This window comes from Mytilus galloprovincialis, chromosome 3 (genome assembly GCF_965363235.1).
Source record: "Mytilus galloprovincialis chromosome 3, xbMytGall1.hap1.1, whole genome shotgun sequence".
In the NCBI taxonomy this organism is placed as follows: Eukaryota; Metazoa; Mollusca; class Bivalvia; order Mytilida; family Mytilidae; genus Mytilus; species Mytilus galloprovincialis.
In genome coordinates, this window is record NC_134840.1 from 72368019 (window position 1) to 72387986 (window position 19968).

The 19968-nt window shown below is 31.9% G+C and overlaps 2 long non-coding RNA genes across 2 annotated transcripts; one reads left to right on the plus strand and one right to left on the minus strand.

Moving 5' to 3' along the window:
- Window positions 1-473: 473 nt before the first annotated feature.
- On the minus strand, window positions 474-2436 carry LOC143066551 (uncharacterized). The gene is made up of 2 exons (XR_012975665.1): window positions 2242-2436; window positions 474-863 (listed from the first exon to the last, which is right to left on the minus strand). It is a non-coding gene; the product is annotated as an uncharacterized LOC143066551 (long non-coding RNA).
- An 8626-nt stretch (window positions 2437-11062) lies between these two features.
- LOC143068862 (uncharacterized) lies at window positions 11063-18758 on the plus strand. Its single transcript, XR_012976259.1, has 3 exons — window positions 11063-11231; window positions 17086-17173; window positions 18043-18758. It is a non-coding gene; the product is annotated as an uncharacterized LOC143068862 (long non-coding RNA).
- Window positions 18759-19968: the final 1210 nt, after the last annotated feature.

Sequence of the window (19968 nt, forward strand, 5' to 3'; positions counted from 1 at the left end):
ATTCAATAATTTCATTGGTTTTCTACAGTTACTTTCATATTTATTTTGCAATTTGAATTATAAAAACATGGGATTTTCAATATCCCATGGGACAGGGCAAAATCCCATGGGATTTACCATTATCCCATGGGATTTTGGTTAAATCCCATGGGATTTTTTTTTGTCCCATGGGATTATTGTAGTCCCATGGGATATTTGTTGTCCCATGGGACAAATAAAATCCCATGGGATTTTTATTATCCCATGGGATTTTTAATATCCCATGGGACAAATTAAAATCCTATGGGATTCTAATTGTAAATATATAGATATAAATAAACAGTAATGTGTATGTTACAATGTTTTCTATTTGGTAGTAAATTATTATAAGATGAATCTTTTTAATTGAATATCTTTTTTTCTTGGGAAATGTTAATTTAGCATATTGTTCTTTAACTGTTCAAAACTAAACTTTTAAACAATAAAGCAGATAATGTAAGTATCAATATATGTTTATTCATGAATTATAGAATACTTTCTTGAAACACAATTATTTGCCATTTGAAATCAATAAAAACTCTATTGTTAGGCTTAACATACTAGTAGCTATTTAAGTAAATCTATTTTTTTCACAATATCCCTCAACACAAAACATTAATAGTTTCTTATCATCCAGCATTGTTTGACGGTATAGTCCACTTTTTGGACATTCAGCACAGAACTTTGACATTATTGTGGTTTCAATATTTTTTTGAATTTAAAAGAACTTCAAATCATTGACTGAGTGATGAAAATAATAACTGATCCAACTTTAGTCTTTGAATTTATTCTGGTCTTGTTTCTATGTTTTCTCCATTTATTCTAGGTGGTGAATTTCAATCCTTCTGAAAAAGAACCAATAAAATCTAAAGTAATGGATTATACAAAATTGTTTTCATACATGTAGCAATAATATGATTTTCAATAAAAATAGCTATGCGATATGGATTTTACTGATTGTTAAAGGTTGTCCAGTGTCATCAGTTGCTAACGGCCTACATCCTTTGGTCTCTGATGGAGGGTTGTCAAATTAGCAATATACCACATCTTCCTTTTCTAATACCATATAACAATCAATTAATTTATTCTTCTTTATAACATTTGGGTATTTTCCCAAGTTATATACATAATATATATATACTGTAAATTCGGAATTAATGCGAGTTTTTTTTTTATTGCGAAAAATGCAACGGAGTTGTAAACGCAATAATTTAAACTCGCATTATGAAATATTTTATATGGATTAAACAGGATTTTTCTCAAAATCGTAAAATTTAAAATAGCATTTAAGTCTAAAATGACAGAATCGCAATAATAAATGCACGCAATAATTTATGAATTTACAGTATTAAGATCAATGTTAAAACTTTAGACAACTATAATAACATTCCATTATTCACAAGAATTTGCAATATATTATACAAAATGCAGACAACAGAAACAATATTTCTTTAAGCTTTTGAAGTTCAGACAGATTTCAATTTGTGTTTTATTTCAATGAAAAAATACCTTGAACATATTGGAAATTATAACATTGATACAAAAAAAATATGTATGTTTTATCCTTATTTTTTGTGTTGTTGGCTTGCTGTCTCATTTTAATATACATTTAAACATACATCAATAATCTTCTTCTTTATTAAAAGTAAAAATGGGATATTTTTGATTTTGATATCCCAAAACATTATAGTTCTATCAAACACCAATGTGTTTGATATTAATTTTAAGACATGTATAAATGTTCCAGACCATATCAGTATTCGGATGTTACTTTTACGGTCCAGAACTTACAGTCCAACCATATGTGTACAGTCAGACTATTTAAGTATATTTGTACTGTCTGGTACCAGCTCGACCAAACCTGTGTTTTTATTTTAACTGCAATTAAACTTTTTGTATTAATCTATTAAAGATTTCAGTTATGTTGATCTGTACTGTACATTTGTTTGTAATAAACTTGACCAACTTCTTAAAATTGGGCAAGCTGTATGCGTACAGTCCAAATACTTGTTTGTTCTGGAACATAAACATGATTAACAAGCATTTGGCAGGATGTCATGCTAAAATCCCATTAATATTAGTACTAAATTTTTAGTATATACATGTAAATCCACAAGTTACTTACTGAAATTCATGGTGAACACTCACCAAAAACTTACAATTTAGAGGAAAGACTGGAAAGATGAATGCACTAACACTATCAAAACAGAGCATAAAACTTACCGAAAAACAAGATGTTTTACATTTATCCAGGAGCAGGATAATTGAAAAGTTGTTTTTTTCTTTCTCTGCTGTCCATCATATAACCTATGATTTCATTCATGCAAAATATGAAAATCTGCAAAGGTAAGACCTAGAACCTCAACTTATCCACATTTTGAATTTTGAACTGCATACTTGTCCTTTTCATCTGGCTGACAACCTAAACATAAAAAAATGATAAACATAATTCTAGATTGACTTTGTGTTTTTATTTTTGTTGGTACATGTACAAACAATTTTCCCAACTTTAAAACGAAAACATCATCACCAAAGAGGAGGTCATACTAACCTCCGAAATATTTAAACAAACCGAAATTATTACTTGATTAATATCTTGTCGTAAATTAATGGCATAGATACTCTTATTTTTGAAAACTTGATGTCTATTGCATACTTATATTCCTTTGTACGAGAGTATGCATATTAAGATGGACTCCATGGACTTTAATGTAAGCATGATTAATTTTACAGTCACTGACAGTTTTTCAGCTCTATGTGTACATTTTGAGAGAATCTTGCAATACTGTATATTCTGATATTCAGAACTTATTGTGAGGTTTTTGTCTGCTCTTTGATTGGGTTGTTGTCTCTTTGTCAAATTCCCAGTTTCCACTTCCCATTTTATATCATGTATGCTGATTTTTCTTAAATTACAATATTCAATCATGCAATTTTGTCCATTATTGAAAATACGATAAGCAAAAATAAATGCACAAAAAATTTAACATTGTTATATATGTAAAAGACTTTTTTTTTAAATTCAAAACAGTTGCCTACACTGTTAATTTCCTTGTTTGATTTCATATTTTTAAAGCCTTTAGGGTGCTATAAACAGTTTCGTATAAAAAACTAGGGGTTATTCCCCGACTAAAAATAACCATGGAGGGAAACCCCTGTTTATTTACTCAATTGGTGAAAAAGTATCATGTTTATTGTATTTGATTGTAAAAATTAGTTAATTAGCTTTGAATTAAAACAGGTTGAATGATTGAAATAATTTTAAAAATTATATTAACTTTACATGTTTTGAGGGGAGACAACACTGTAAACAACCTGTTTTTTTGGCAGTGAAAATTGAAAACCTATTTGCAGCCACTGTAGCTCTTTTCGGAGCAGGAAACCGTACCCTGAAACAAGATTTTTTTGAAAGGCCAGGTAAAAACCTACAAATTTCATACAGTTTTGATTATGTAAAATGTGCAAGGATCATGTCTTCATGGCTGTGCACATGACCAGGTTTCAAGTTTTTTATGTTCAAATTAGACCTTTTTTCCCCCATGTTCATTGGATGGAATTTTTTTAATATATTAAAAGTACACATTATTTTTATTTCATTATAAACTAGAGAACATTCTGATTCCAGTGATATCTAGTTTTATACAAGTATCTTTATTAATCAGTCCACCACTAAGGGCACTTATGCATGGTCCCTCAAAATGTGACGTCATAGAAAAAAAACTGTTGATTGCACCCTTATAGCTAGCTAGATGGTATGCCGGGGCGGATCCAGCCAATTTAAAAAGGGGGGTTCCCAACCCAAGACAAAGGGGATGATCCTATATTTATTTGATTTGTTTTATTGTCTCATACAAGAATATATATGGTTTGACGGTGGGGATCAGGGATCCTGAAATTTTTTCACCTAACCACTGGATGACAGGGGATCTCAACCATTTAAAAGTTTCTCAAACATGTGGGGGTGGGGGTGAACCCCATGGACTCTCCCTATATTTCCTTTTATTTGTTTTATTTTTCTATACAAGAATATATAAATATGGTTTAAGGGTGGGGATCTTGACCGTTTACAAGTTTTCAAACTAGAGGGGGTGGGACTTCACTTTTATTTTATTTCATTATTAATTTTATTGTCCCCGACAAGAATATATATGGTTTAGGGGTGGGGATCTGGATCGTTCACAAGATAATAGCACATTCTCAAATTGAACAGAGTGGTGAAACCCCCAAAGACCTCCTTTTAATTTCATTTGATTTGTTTTATCGTCCCATTCAAGAATATATATGGTTTAGGGATGGGGATCTGGACCGTTTACAAGTAATAGCATATTCTCAAATTGAAAGGGGTGGGGATTACCTCCCATGGACTCACCCTCCCTTCTTTCTTCCCCCCTGAAATACCTTTTAATAAACCCCAATGCACAGATAGTTCACAGTATTTTCCCTTGATTTACACTAAAGAATATACACTATACAGGTGTAATTTTTTTTTAAAAAGATAATACAACTGAAGACCACCCTGACCACAGTGGTGGATCCAGAATTTTTCATAAGTGGGGCCCACCGACTGCCTAAGAGGGGCCTGCTCCTGCCATGACTCAGTGATTCCATATATAATCAACCAATTCTTTTCCCAAACAGGGGGCCCTGAACTCCTGATCCCCCCTTTTTTTTCCTCATTTCAATCACCCTGATATAAATTTAGTTTTATCACTTACAATAGGAATGGTTTGAATTCCCCAATAATTCTTATATACCATTAATATCAACATATTTCATTTTTGATAAATGAAAGGCAAAAGTTTTCTATGGGTAGAAATGGATAGTGGGAAGCTTTCAGATTCACACCAATCACCATGCCGGTGGCTGTGTTCAAAGTGCTGGGTTTTTATTACCCTCGTTGTTTGCGGACTAACTATTTAGGCCAGTGGTGGATAATAGTGTGCGTGCATTAATCTTCTATAGCTTCTTAATCAATATATTCAAATACTGACGGCAAGTGTTGTAATGATGTATCAATGTCTTTTTGAAAAGCACCGTGCTATTTACATGTGGGATCGAGAATGCAGGGGAAGGAAACTTGTCAATTATGTTTATTTCTAAGCCAAAATAAAATGAGCCGCCGTAAAATTAACCTTGGGTATATAATAACAGTGCATGTAAGGCTCGTCTCGGAGGGGTGTCTTTTTTCTGTCTTCTTTTTTTAGTTATATTTTTAATAACTTACACTTTTTTCCATTATTCTCTTTCTTTCACTATTCTTTATTCCTTTTTTTCTTTGTCCTTTGTTCTCTATTCTGTTAATTCACATCCATACCCCTCTTATGTGTATGTGGACTTACTGTAGTTTATTTTTTAGTTCTGGCAGAGATATTAGATACAATATATATGTCTCTGGTTCTGGTATTATACGATAAGTCAATTTCTTTTTCATGCAGTGTCATGAAATATAATGGTTTTATGCATATCAGCCAAGATTGTGCGCAACATTTTAATAAACAATTCAACACTGATCAACACTATATACACGTTTAATGTGAATTTTATTAAAATCGATGAAGAACATGAATTTGGCAGCTAGTGCCCCTTAAACAGGTAAAGTTCAATTAACAAATTCTGATCTACTGGCATTCAACACCAAATTACTTACTTGCTGTATATTGATAAATGTGATTGTATATTGTCAATACCTCAACATCGAGAATACGTCATGTGAGGTGTTGGTCGCTACGTTTGATACGGGGTCAAAGGTTGCGGCTTCGAGACAGAGAAAAACATCCAGGTAAAAAGTGTAGAATTTTGTTTTTGAAAATTTGAGTTGTAAATTTTCCTAAAAAGTACTTAATTCCGTTCATCTAGTTGTAAATTTTCCTAAAAAAAGTACTTATTTCCGTTCATCTATTATGGGTATAAACTAAACTGAACAAGAAAAGTATTAGTAAACAGACAGAAAGTCCGACGTTGAATTAATTATTTTACAATTAATTGTTTAAATATATGAGAGATTGTTTTAGGCGAATTTTTATATGAGAGAATGTTTTAGGCGAATTTTCTTTAATTACAGATAAATGTATTTTAGGTTCAGGAAATGATTTATTCTTCGGGTACGTCTAAACAACCGCTCAGGACTTCCTAAGTGCACTCAGGACATACAAAGTGCACTCAGGACCCATTACCGTAATCATATCTGCACACATGATGGATGTTTATATTCGTTATACGCTTCTTATTTTAGAGTTAAATTTTGGTAGAAGTTGAAATCGCAGGGGCGGATCCAGCCATTTTAAAAAGGGGGGGGGGGTCCTAACCCAGGGCAAAAAAGGGGGGTTCAACTACATGTCCCCATTCAAATGCATTGATCGGCCAAAAAAAGGGGGTTCCAACCCCCCCGGAACCCCCTCCCCCCTCTGGATCCGCGCCTGAATCGAACTTAGATAGATATGTTAATTCTTATAAAATAATGAGGGCACGTGTCACTGATTACATACTGAGCCATGAATTATCCAATCAACAAAATTGATTGGATTATCTTTATTGTTTTTTAGGAATTGTATTGTTTAGTTCAGTTTTTCCTTTAACATGAATTTGCATATAGAAAAAATAAAATATATATCTCATTCGATGCATGTGCTTTTTCAGTTTATTTTTCATGATGACGGGTAAATTAATTTGTTGTGTTTTGCAGTTCACGAATAAAGAAAATTATTTTATAGTTGCGTTTTTTTCTGTAACAAGTTCGATTTTTGTTTTTCAGTGTGATTCTTTTCTCTCTCTCTATCTAAATCAAGTTTTTAAACAAACACAATGTTGACTGAATATCAAATTTTATTACATTTGTATATCTTTATTCTCAACAAACCATTATACAAGAGAAGACAATTATGTACAATATTCAGTTTAACCTGAACGGAAATCTGTGCACGAAGACTTAGTCGTGGTTTGAACGGATTTCGTGTCAATAAACTGTCTTCGAAATAGTCGTTCTTTGTTAATGTTTGTGTCATTTTGGTCTTTTGTGGATAGTTGTCTCATTAGCAATCATACCACATCTTCTTTTTTATAATTTCTCGCTACTACAATCTAACTTACATATTTTTTTAGAAATAATTATACCCAAAATATCATAATTTTTAAAAAACGGAGACGAAAACGGAGACAAGTTCATTTTCAGAATTTATTTTCGCATTGAAATTCGTTTCAGGCTTGTGAAACTGGACAAAACGACTTTAATTAGAGAAAAAAAACTTAATAAAAACGGATTTCTTAAAATATTCGTATCACTCAAAAATAAAATTCCTGGACAAGTTCGATAAAAATGAGAAATAACATCTAACTACATGTATATGAGTTTGATTGTTTGAAAAGTACGGCTTTTACCGTTTAGAACGGATTCCATATACAAAACTTTAATTAATATAAATTCTTTTAAAGTATGAACATTTATTTCCCTTTTCAAACTCGTGCAAAGAATTAATTACTGGTCCAGGACATGATAATTAAATTAAGAATAAAACTTAAAAATTTATGGAACGAAATCTTAATAAAAGACGAAAATCTTAAAACATCGTGATATTCATTCTAGACGTCACAATATTACTTCCCGCATGGTCACACTGTACTAACAACACAATGTATAAAACAACAATAAAGATAATCCAATTAATTTTGTTGATTGGATAATTCATGGCTCAGTAGTTGTGTAATCAGTGACACGTGCCCTTATTATTTTCTAAGAATTACAAATGTAACATATCTATCTAAGTTCGATTTCAAATTCTACCAAATTTAACTCTAAAATAAGAAGCGTATAAAGAATATATGCATCCATCCTGTGTGCGATGACTATAAAGGGTCCTGAGTGCACTTCGTATGTCATGAGTGCAATCAGGAGGTCCTTCAAGCGGTGTTTAGACGTACCGTTATTCTTCTGGAAGCTTCAATTTTTTTTTCAATAACTTTTACACAAGGAGACATTTTTGTTTTTTGACAGCATGAACCCCAGTTAATGAGCAAACACAAATTAAGAACGAAAATCGTTTACAATTAAATTTTATAGAAGGAAAAGGGGGGGGGGGTAATAAACAAATTTTATTTACGCTCACATACTTCTAAACAGATTTGCATATGTAAGCTCTCTATAGATAATGTTAAATTATTTCAGGAGTTTTGAAAAAAGAATATATACAGTTTAATTTCGACTAAAATAGTGATTCTTTTTATAGATTTGGTACCTCAGTTTCGACTCAACATTTCATTTTGAATTGTTAGATGGCAAACTCTTTAGGCGAATATTGTATCTGTTCTTTATTTAATTATGGTGATATTGGCGATAATATTCATTATAACAAGGCCTTGTACAAATCCTTGATTATAGAATGTTTGGCAATATAAAAAGACGAAAGTAGACAAACCCTAATTATGCAGGGTTTCACAAGTTGATCTCCAAGCGGCCCACATTTAACATATAATAAGATCTATATTTCTCAACGTTTTCAAAATGAAATAACTTGAATTGAAAATTTCCCAACTGTGAAAATTTGTTATTTCTAAACGTCTTTAATTATTATTTCGGAAAAAAAAATATTTAGCATATTCATATATTTTCATAATTTTTTCCGAGGAAACCTTTTTTTTTGCAAAGTTTACTTCTATGTGTTTTTAACCATCACCAGCGACTTATTCTCTGCCATCACCAATTAGTCCTAATTATTAAAGATCAATTGACCAAATTCAAATGATGATTGGTATATTGATCGTATTGAATATGATCATCGGTCATCCGTGACGTATCCCAAATAACGACGCATGCCGATAGATAGATCATAGTTTATTAATTAGCGTCTCGCAATTTAAATTTCATCAAGGGGACTTAATTAAACCAGTTACTATACAAATCTTGAAAAAACGATGTACATGTACTTTTTAATATTTTTTAAAACAAATTACGAAAACGTTTAGTGTAAAAATCACCGAATATAAATGTTTCTTTCTTGCAGGTTTTGGCATTTGTAAATAACATTAACGTTTTGTAATTCTAATGCAAAAGACAGTCGATTCAAACTGAAATAACTTCTTTAAAGATGGTTTGATTTTTTCAGAGACACATATATTATATATGTCTCAATACATGTATTATATGTCTCTGATTTTATCAAAACAAAAATAAAAAATTATAAAATATGTTAGTTATCGAATGTATACCCTGAATTCTTACTATTATATATATATGTCCTAAGTTACTTAATGTCCTGTGTGCAACCAGGAGATCCTGAACGGTTTTTAAACGTACCATTATTTTATATGCATATATTCAAAGCTGTTCTTAATTATATGCATACTAGGTATCAGTGGCGGATCCAGGGGGAGGGTTTCGGGGGTTGGAACCTCCCCTTTTTTTGAACGATCAATGCATTTGAATGGGGACATATGGTTGGAACCACCCCCTCCCCCTTTTGTCCTGGGTTGAGACCCCCCTCCTTTTCAAATGGCTGGCTCCGCCGCAGAGGTATATTTATATATATATGTGTGTACCAGCCCCCCTCCTAAATCTTTGGAAACAAATGGTAGATTATATAGGGAATCACGGAAGCATGACTGGACTTTTTATAGGGAATCACGGAAGCATGACTGGACGTGAACACTCTAAGGCAGTCAATGAGTCCCCACTTATGAAAATTTCTGGATCAACCATTGCTTAGTTCTAGTTATCTTAGGTCCTAGTGTGAAATAATGCCAATAGGTCTTTTAAAACACATCTTTATTCATACATGTATATATACGTTTTCTCACGGATTTGTTCATGCAATATTGGAATTATGTTTACTCAATGCGCAATTACTGAAGTTTATATTTGCTACTTTTCTTCTTCATTTCATATAATTTTTTTTTTTTTCTTCGAAAAATTAGTGGTGTTGAAATAGGGAATGGACACAGATACCTTATCACATTTAACCAAAGAAATGTTGTATAATGTCATCAATCTGTATTACACGTAGACAGGATGTTCTCTAGAAAACTATACGTTATAATACACACCCGAGAATACACGCACTGTCGAAATGGAAAATTACTGAATGTTATAGTTACCTGTAATCAGCTTTGCAACACCATGTCATGACAGTTCAAAAAGATTTTCTTCAAATCAAAATGGAATATTCATTTTTTCTGTAAAATTTAAAACTTTAAAAAGTAGACTTTGACAAAATTATGAAATAGAAAGAATTGAACAATTTAAAATCGTATTTTAACAAAGATTTAGATATAATTTTACAACGATCCTTAAAAAATAACCAAACAAACGTTGAATCAAACGATATGAACCTACGCAGTTTTATATTAAAATACTGACACACACCAGTTTGCCATCTCAGTATGCAAGGCAAGGGTGCTTGGTGAGGTGCTGGAACTTGATGTACATGTATCATTAAGTTAATACAGTTCTGTTAGGATTGACTGCCTTTTTACAGAGACTTTCTATTCTTACTGTTATCAGTTAGTATAGACGGTTCCTGGCTTAGAATGATTCTCTGCTCAGCAAATGGTGCGTAATTAGCATTTGAATCAAATTTCTTGTAGTAAAAAACACAAATTAATGTATTTGACAACTTTATTCAGGAGCACAGTCTATATTATCCGGCGTAAATAACTTCGAGATTTATGTGGAAGTTTACTCTGCTGCTCGATCTATGCTAATCGATGTTCCAGTATATTTCATATTTATATTTATTCGTGAGGCCTCGTAATCGTTTATATTCACTAAAAGCACAGTCGCCTAAATATTTTATATGGCGAAAAAATTGCGAAAATTGGGGGAAATAATATATTTTTAGTAGCATTATTATTTTAAAATCTTAAGAGGTTGCTTGCAAATTTAACTCTAAAATGAGAAGTGTATGACGATCTATAACGAATATATACATCCATCATGTGTGCAGATACGAGGGTCTGCCATGAGTGCACTTTGTATGTCCTGCATGTGTGCACCCAGGAGGTCCTGCCTGAGCGGTGTTTAGACGTACCGGGAAAATCTTATCTGATTCAGGATCAATTCATCGGTTACACTCCCCTGTCACCAGTGATTCTTTTTTGCTGACATTCTGAAAAAGTATTGTGTAGTCCCTGTGTAAGTGTTGACTCTCAACTTGCACATGTGATTTTTTAACACTCCCCGGACTTCTGCAAAAAACAATTATTCAGTTCACTGATTTAGATGGAAGGTAAACGAACAGAAAGTCACAGGACATTCCGACAAAAAGTCACAGGACAAAAAGTAGGTACGGAAAGTGATTTTTTTTAAATCAACCGATCTAAGAAAACTTTACCTCATTTAAAAGGCATTGTGAAGACATTTTCAAAACAGTGTCACTTTTATCTATACACATAATAACAACGAAGAAATTGCAACTTTTCAAAACGAAAATTTTTTACTATTCTGGAAAAACTGTTTCCTCTCTTTAAAAAATAATAAAATATATTTTTTTAATCATTTGGGTTATAGTTTTGTTTATATTGCTTCTTTTACATCTTGTTAGTCAATTTCAATCCTCCATATTCAGGTTTTTGGTCAAAATAGAAGCATAAAGCATGAAAATGTCGACCACTCTCATGAAATTGTATCGTCCAAAGTCACATAACATGACGATACCTTTACATATTCCTTTTTTCAGAGCATCAGGTATATTGAAAATGTAAAGTAAAACTTTATAAACATTTGAATGTAAAGAAACAAAATATAAATATGAATATTACTCTTTATATACAATTAAATGTATGTTAGTGTGTGTGACTATAAAAAAAGATGTGGTATGATTGCCATCTGAGACATGACTCTCCACAAGAGACCAAATGACACAGAAATTAACAACTATAGGTCACCGTACAGCCTTCAACAATGAGCAAAGCCCATACCGCATATCAGCTATAAATGGCCCCGAAATGACAAATGTAAAACAATTCAAATGAGAAAACTAACAGCCTAACTTATGTAAAAAAAATAAATGAAAAACAAATATTTAACACATAAACAAACAACAACTACTGAATTACAGGCTCCTGACTTTGAACAGGCACATACATACAGAATGTGGCGGTGTTAATAAAATTGAGAATGGAAATGGGGAATGTATCAAAGAGACAACAACCCGGCCACTGAAAAAACAACAGCAGAAGGTCACCAACAGGTCTTCAATGCAACGAGAAAATCCCACACCCGGAGGCGTCCTTCAGCTGGCCCCTAAACAAATATACACCAGTTCAGTGATAATGAACGCCATACTAATATCCAAATTGTACACAAGAAACTAAAATTAAAATAATACAAGACTAACAAAGACCAGAGGTACCTTACTTGGGACAGACGCAAAAATGTGGCGGGGTTAAACATGTTTATGAGATCTCAACCCTCCCCCTATACCTCTAGCCAATGTAGAAAAGTAAACGCATAACAATACGTACATTTAAAATTCAATTCAAGAGAAGTCCGAGTCTGATGTCAGAAGACATGTTAGCGGACGCCCAATCCTCCCCCTGACCTGTGACAGTACAACATAAGAATGAATTATAAAAATCAGTTGTACCATGAGAGACAAGAAAAGTTTTGTATAGTCATGATACATGTGATAGTTTTAGAATGTTCCCTTTTCATTAACATTCTATTTAATTAATATATCTTAATCTTATATGGCATGTATAGTGAATGCTTATAAATAAAAATAAACAACAACCTTCTAACAATTATTCTACATGACTAAAATAAAAACATTATTTTTATTTTGAGAAATTTCAAAGAAAATAATTATGTCAGATTATGTACTGTAAATACCTGTATGTATAAAAGTAAAGTAAATTCATCATGTTCATATCTGTATATCAGTTACAATACTTATACAGTGAAATCTGTAAACCAATTTTATTCAGGACTGAAGTTCGAAATGCATTAAATGTGAATAGCATTCGAATTGAACTGCCGCTACTGCATGGATTCCTATGTATGTTTTTAGTTGAACATGTTGAAAATACATACAGTCATGTATATTGATTGTTGTTAAACCACATTATTCAGTATCCTTACTACCTCGTGTGCAATGGCAAGTGGTTAAACTATCGTTAAATGGCAATAAACTGGCTGTATAATGCAAAAAAAAAACTATCACCACTGAATTCCAATCAAAACTTAACCAAAAATTGTCCATGCAAGGGAAATAACTCTGTATACACAAAAAGGAGGGTAATTTATAAAAAATAATTTTGATATGAACACAGCTATCTAGATTTATTTTTTGGACCTTATTATTTAATTAATATATTAAACTTAATAAAAAAGTACATTTTATGGCTGTATAAAGTTCCCTTGTATTTTTTTGAAACAAATGTAACTTTCAAACCCTTGTTTGTACCTCAAATATTTCATCATATTCCCGAAAATTATAATATACAGAATCATGAATATTCATATAATATCTATCAAAAGCAATCAGAACCTTCTGAGACTTAACAAGTTAATAAAAGACCGTAATTGGAGGTCACCCAAAGATTTTATTTTTACACACATCTGGGTACAATTATTTAGGGTAATTTGGAGTTATCTCCCATTGGTTTGCCATACCTACAAAAAGTCAAACACATGTCAAACTCTGGCATAAAGTAACAAAGTTGATAGGACAAAAAGTCACAAACAATTTGTTGACAATTGATTGAATATAAATGAAAAAAGATTTTGAAATATCTTCTTTTTATTACATATATTCATTTTTAATTTTAGGAAATTGTTCATAATATAAAAAAGAAGATGTGGTATGATTGCCAATGAGACAACTGTCCACAAGAGACCAAAATGACACAGACATTAACAACCATAGGTCACCAAACAGCCTTCAACAATGAGCAAAGCCCGAGGTAAAGCCCATACTGCATAGTCAGCTGTAAAAGGCAATCATACTATATCTTTTTTTTTATATTTACATGTTAAAAAATGCGTGCAAATGTAATCAAAAGCTGCACACAAACGTAATGATTTTGCGCAAATGTAATGGTAATGTGCGCAAACCTAATGCACTGATTTATTTGTTTTTAATAAATTTTAATTTAAAGTTGCTACATCATGTTCATGTATAAAACTTCAAGAAAAATACAAAAAGAGTGTTTTCTTGTTCAAAGAAAAATAATCTCAAAACTAAATTGTGACTTTTTGTCCTGTGACAGTGTGTGACTTTTTGACTGTGACTTTCTGTCCTGCATTCAGATTGAATAGGGGAGTTTGGTTGACCCCGCCTCCCTCTATCTGAGACTACTATCTCAGTGATGAGCAAAATGTATTGTGCTTGTCATATATGTATGTCGGATAAAAGCTCTACAGACCTTTAATATGTTGTATTGTTATATGTATAACCAACAATAAATAAATAGCCCCTAACAAGTAAGAATTAGGTTACTTCTTTTTGTTTTGACATCTTGCATGGGTTTTTATAGCCCCGTATTAAAATTATGCCCCCACTTCAAAAAAAGGGGGGGGGGTATACTGTTTTACCCCTGTCTGTCCATCCATCCTTGCGTCAGTCAGTCCGTCCGATGAATATTTTTCGTCCCATTTTCCTTAGGAACTACAATAGAAGGATTTCTGAAATTTGGTTTCAGGGTTAAATAAGTCAGCTATACCGTGTGATGCATTTTCAGATTCATCACTCGACAACTTCCTGTTTTCCCAACACTTGTATGATTTTACACATGTTAGCCAAGTTGAAAGTTGAAAACTAACAACCTAATTTATGTACAAAAAAATTGAAAAACAGATATGTTACACATAAACAAACGACAATCACTGAATTATCGGATCCTGACTTGGAACAGGCACAACCATAACAAATTGGCAGGGTATAAGGAACTTTGAAAATATTTAGTTTTTGTGGTTTGGTCTATTTTCCGGATACTGTAAGCAATAAGGCCCCTTTATTTAGTGAATGAAATAATTGTAAGATGCACTTAGCTGTCTGTCATATTTTATATGAACTTGACCTCATTTTCATGCATGGTTCATTGGTCAATGAAACACTGCATTGTTTTGTCAGTTTATCATATGTTTAAAGTTACAGGTAGATTATATTTGGTAGATATGAAACAATTGTAAGGTGTGCATGTCTGAATGGCAGATTCATATATAAACCATGACTGCATTTTATTGTTCTTTGGTCAATGATAAGTTTTCTTGGTTTTGTCATTTTATCAGGCCACATTTAAAAGAATGTCTGTTTCCCCTCCCCCGGGTCTACCCTTTGTAAACAGACCAGGAAGGCAGGTTTTTTTTAGCTCACCTGACCTGAAAGGTCAAGTGAGCTTTTCTCATCACCTGGCGTTCGTCGTCTGTCGTCCTGCGTCCGTCGTCCATAAACTTTTACAAAAATCTTCTCCTCTGAAACTACTTGGCCAAATTCTACCAAACTTGGCCACAATCATCCTTGGGGTATCTAGTTTAAAAAAATGTGTGGCGTGACCTGTCAAACCAAACAAGATGGCCGCCATGGCTAAAAATAGAACATAGGGGTAAAATGCAGTTTTTGGCTTATAACTCAAAAACCAAAGCTTGTTGATCAGGTCAAGATCTATCTGCCCTGAAATTTTCAGACGAATCGGACAACCTGTTGATGGGTTGCTGACACAACTTGCTGCCTGTGAAATGGTTATTTTAAGGAAATTTTGCAGTTTTTGGTTATTATCTTGAATACTATTATAGATAGAGATAAACTGTAAGAGCAATAATGTTCAGCAAAATAAGACCTACAAATAAGTCAACATGACCAAAATTGTCAGTCGACCCCTTAAGGAGTTATTGCCCTTTATAGTCAATTTTTAACAACTTTTCATCATTTTTTGTAACTTTTTTAAAAATCTTCTTCTCTGAAACTACATTGCCAAATTTAACCAAACTTGGCCACAATTATCATTGTGGTTTGTAGTTTAAAAAATGTGTCCGCTGACCCAGCCTACCAAACAAAATGGCCGACATGGCTAAAATTAGAACATAGTGGTAAAATGCAGGTTTTGCTTTATATCTTTGAAACTAAGACATTTAGGGCAAATCTTTCAAGATTTAAATGTCCATCAGAATAAGATATATCCCCTCACAAATTTTCAGTTGAATTGGACAACCTGTTGTTGGGTTGCTGCCCTAAAATTGGTGATTTTAAGGTAATTTTGCAGTTTTTGGTTATTATCTTGAATACTATTATAGATAGAGATAAACAGTAGACAGCAATAATGTTCAGCAAAGTAAGATCTACAAATAAGTCAGCATGATCAAAATTGTTAGAGGACCTCTTTAGGAGTTATTGCCCTTTATAGTCAATATTGAACAACTTTTCGTCATTTTTGTAACTTGTATAAAAATCATTTCTAAAACTACTTGGCCAAATTTAACCAAACTTGGCCACAATCATAATACTAGGGTATCTATTTAAAAAAAATGTGTCTAATGACCCCGCCTACCAACGAAGATGGCCGACATCAGTAAACACATTAACAGGTGAGCGACACAGGCTCTAGTTTTTTTTAACTGGATGTGATTGTCATAGCATGGTCACATGAATGGTTTGACTTGTCCAGTCCAGGCCACTTATCAGTTGTTTGTGCTCAATTTGAGTGTATTTATTTAGATTATCAATCCTTCTGCTTTCAAGCACTTTCCAAAAATGGAAACAAATTATTTTCAGGAAAAAAATAATTTCAATTTTTTTGTGGAAAATAATTTTTTGACCCGGGCGCTTATTTTTGACCCGTGTGGGGGGAGAGGAAACAAACATATTTTTAATTTTGGCCTTAGATTTTTTAAGCATAGGTCTACTTGTTGTATGGAATGACTACAAGGTATCAAATAAAAAAAGATGTCTGCCTGCCAAGGTTAATTTTACTGTGACCTCATATTCATAGAATAATGATAATATTCATGATATTGAACAGCAAGAATGATGAGTAAGTTGATGTTATATACAAATAAGACAAAATTTTCAGTTGCCTACTAATTATGTAATACATGTAGTAGTTATTTTTGTCATTAAATGATGTTTACCCTTTTATGTGTAGGGCAAGAACATGAAAGATAAAGGGGAAACTATAAACAGAAGAAATTATCAACAAAATAAGATTTACAGAGGTCAAGAAAGCCTAAATGGTAAGTCCACTGTTATAAAAAATTTTGTCCTTGAATAATAATTAAATATTTATTAAAATAAGATGTGGTATGATTAAAGAGAAAACTATCCATCAGAGTTCAATTTAGTGGATGTAAGCATTGTAATTACTTATTAGAGGCCATTGATGACCTGTAAGTAATGAGAAAACCCATACCCTATACATGTTATAGTAATCTATAAAAGTCAACACTAACCAAATTTGAAACAGAGCATCAATTCAAACGTCAAATATACCAGACTAATTTATAAAAACAAAAAATTATGAAAAATAAAAATGACGGGTATGAACCAACATCAACAACTATGTACAAGCTCCTGATATTAGACAGGTATAATATGGCTGGGTTGATATAAAAATAAGAAACACTTAGCAGTCTGATTTCCAATGAGACATTTCTCCAATAGAGATCAAATGACATTTAAGGAGGCTCTAGGGTATAACAATTTCAGAAAAATGTTTTAATATTTTTTTTTCATAACTCAATTTATTTATATCTTTATCATATGGTACACCAAATCATTCAAAACAATCAATTCGGTTTGGCCCCAGATGACTTTTAAAATGCATATATCATTGAAAAAGCTCCAAATTATCTCCCTTTGGTGCAAAAATGCCATTTTTTGGCATTAAAAATGTAATATCTTATTTAACTCAACGGTGGCCTATATTTTTTATTATAATTTTAAATAAGCTGTACTTTAACTAAACTATTATAAAATTTAAGCGATTTCTGTAATTTAGTACTTGAATATTTAAATGAAAGTTTATCATATTAATCATAAACATGATAAAATAGCCATTTTATTGATCTCTTCACTGATAATTTTTGAGTTTGTGTATTTGTAGGTCAGAAATCTGGATTTTCATGGTCATCATTCACAGATCAATACTGAACGGAAAACTTAAAGCTGATATTTTTCTCCATAGTGCGACTTTTTTATTAATTTGAAATGGAACATGTTTTTTCCTACATTTATTTGAAAGAGGAAATTTCAACATGATGACTATAAACAAAAAGGAGTCATATCATCACGATCATTGATGCACAAGAACTTGATCATATAAATACAACAATGTAATTATCAATTGAAAGATGGAACGAAGGAACAAGATATTAGAATGTTGTTGTCCAAATAAACTTGCTTTGTCTTCTCATTTGAATCTCTCGATTCAATAAAGATGTACAGAGGAAGATCTTTGAAGAACAGATTGAAAATATGTTTTGTCTAAGAATTGCAGGAATATTCTAGTGAATGAAATTATTTATTGACTTCACTCTTATATAGTGGACTGAATAATTGTACATAGCAAGTTGTGAATAAAGAAAGCAAAAACTTTAACAAAAAGTGTTTATATTATAAATTTGCAAATATAAGCATACTATTATGTACACCACAAAGTTATATATAATTCAAATCGTTTTCCTATACAAGTATTGCAATGAACCTATAACAAAGAAAATCTTACCTCATGAAAAGAGTGAACTATTCAGTCAGAATATGAAATATTTTTTCAGTTCTATTTTTCATAATAGAATAAACAAGACAAAGATTTCAAAACAATATTTTTTCATTTATTTAGAAATTTCATCATTTTGTTTCAGTGAAAGGACTTTATTCTTTGACTGTAAAATATTATTATTATACATTCCAAAATAAGAATAATCTTTATTGTCATATAAACAAATAAAAAACATGTTTGTGACAAAATTTAAAAAAAATTATATATATGTATATATAAAAAATATAAAAAAAACTCGTATACATTTAACACATTTGTACTACCAAACAGCATTCATTGTAACATACACATAACTTTATATTTATATATATATATTTATAATTTTAATCCCATAGGATTTTATTTTGTCCCATGGGATATTAAAAATCCCATGGGATAATTATAGTCCCATGGGATTTTTTTTGTCCCATGGGACAACAAATATCCCATGGGACTACAATAATCCCATGGGACAAAAAAAAATCCCATGGGATTTAACCAAAATCCCATGGGATAATGGTAAATCCCATGGGATTTTGCCCTGTCCCATGGGATATTGAAAATCCCATGTTTTTATAATTCAAATTGCAAAATAAATATGAAAGTAACAGTAAAAAACCAATGAAATTATTGAATCCCATGTAATTCCGCACATTTTGGTTATATACATGATATTGTAGCTCTTGTTTGAGGCGGCGGCGGATTTGCAAATGAGTGTTTTGCAAATTAAAAGTGTCCAGTGTTCAAGTTACAAAAATGACGAAAAGTTGTTCAATATTGACTATAAAGGGCAATAACTCCTTAAGGGGTCCTCTAACAATTTTGATCATGCTGACTTATTTGTAGATCTTACTTTGCTGAACATTATTGCTGTTTACAGTTTATCTCTATCTATAATAGTATTCAAGATAATAACAAAAAACTGCAAAATTTCCTTAAAATCACCAATTTTAGGGCAGCAACCCGACAACAGGTTGTCCGATTCAATTGAAAATTTGTGAGGGGATATATCTTATTCTGATGGACATTAAAATCTTGAAAGATTTGCCCTAAATGTCTTAGTTTCAAAGATATAAAGCAAAAACTGCATTTTACCACTATGTTCTAATTTTAGCCATGTCGGCCATTTTGTTTGGTAGGCTGGGTCATCAGACACATTTTATAAACTGTAAACCACAATGATAATTGTGGCCAAGTTTGGTTAAATTTGGCAAAGGAGTTTCAGAGAAGAAGATTTTTAAAAAAGTAACAAAAAATGACGAAAAGTTGTTA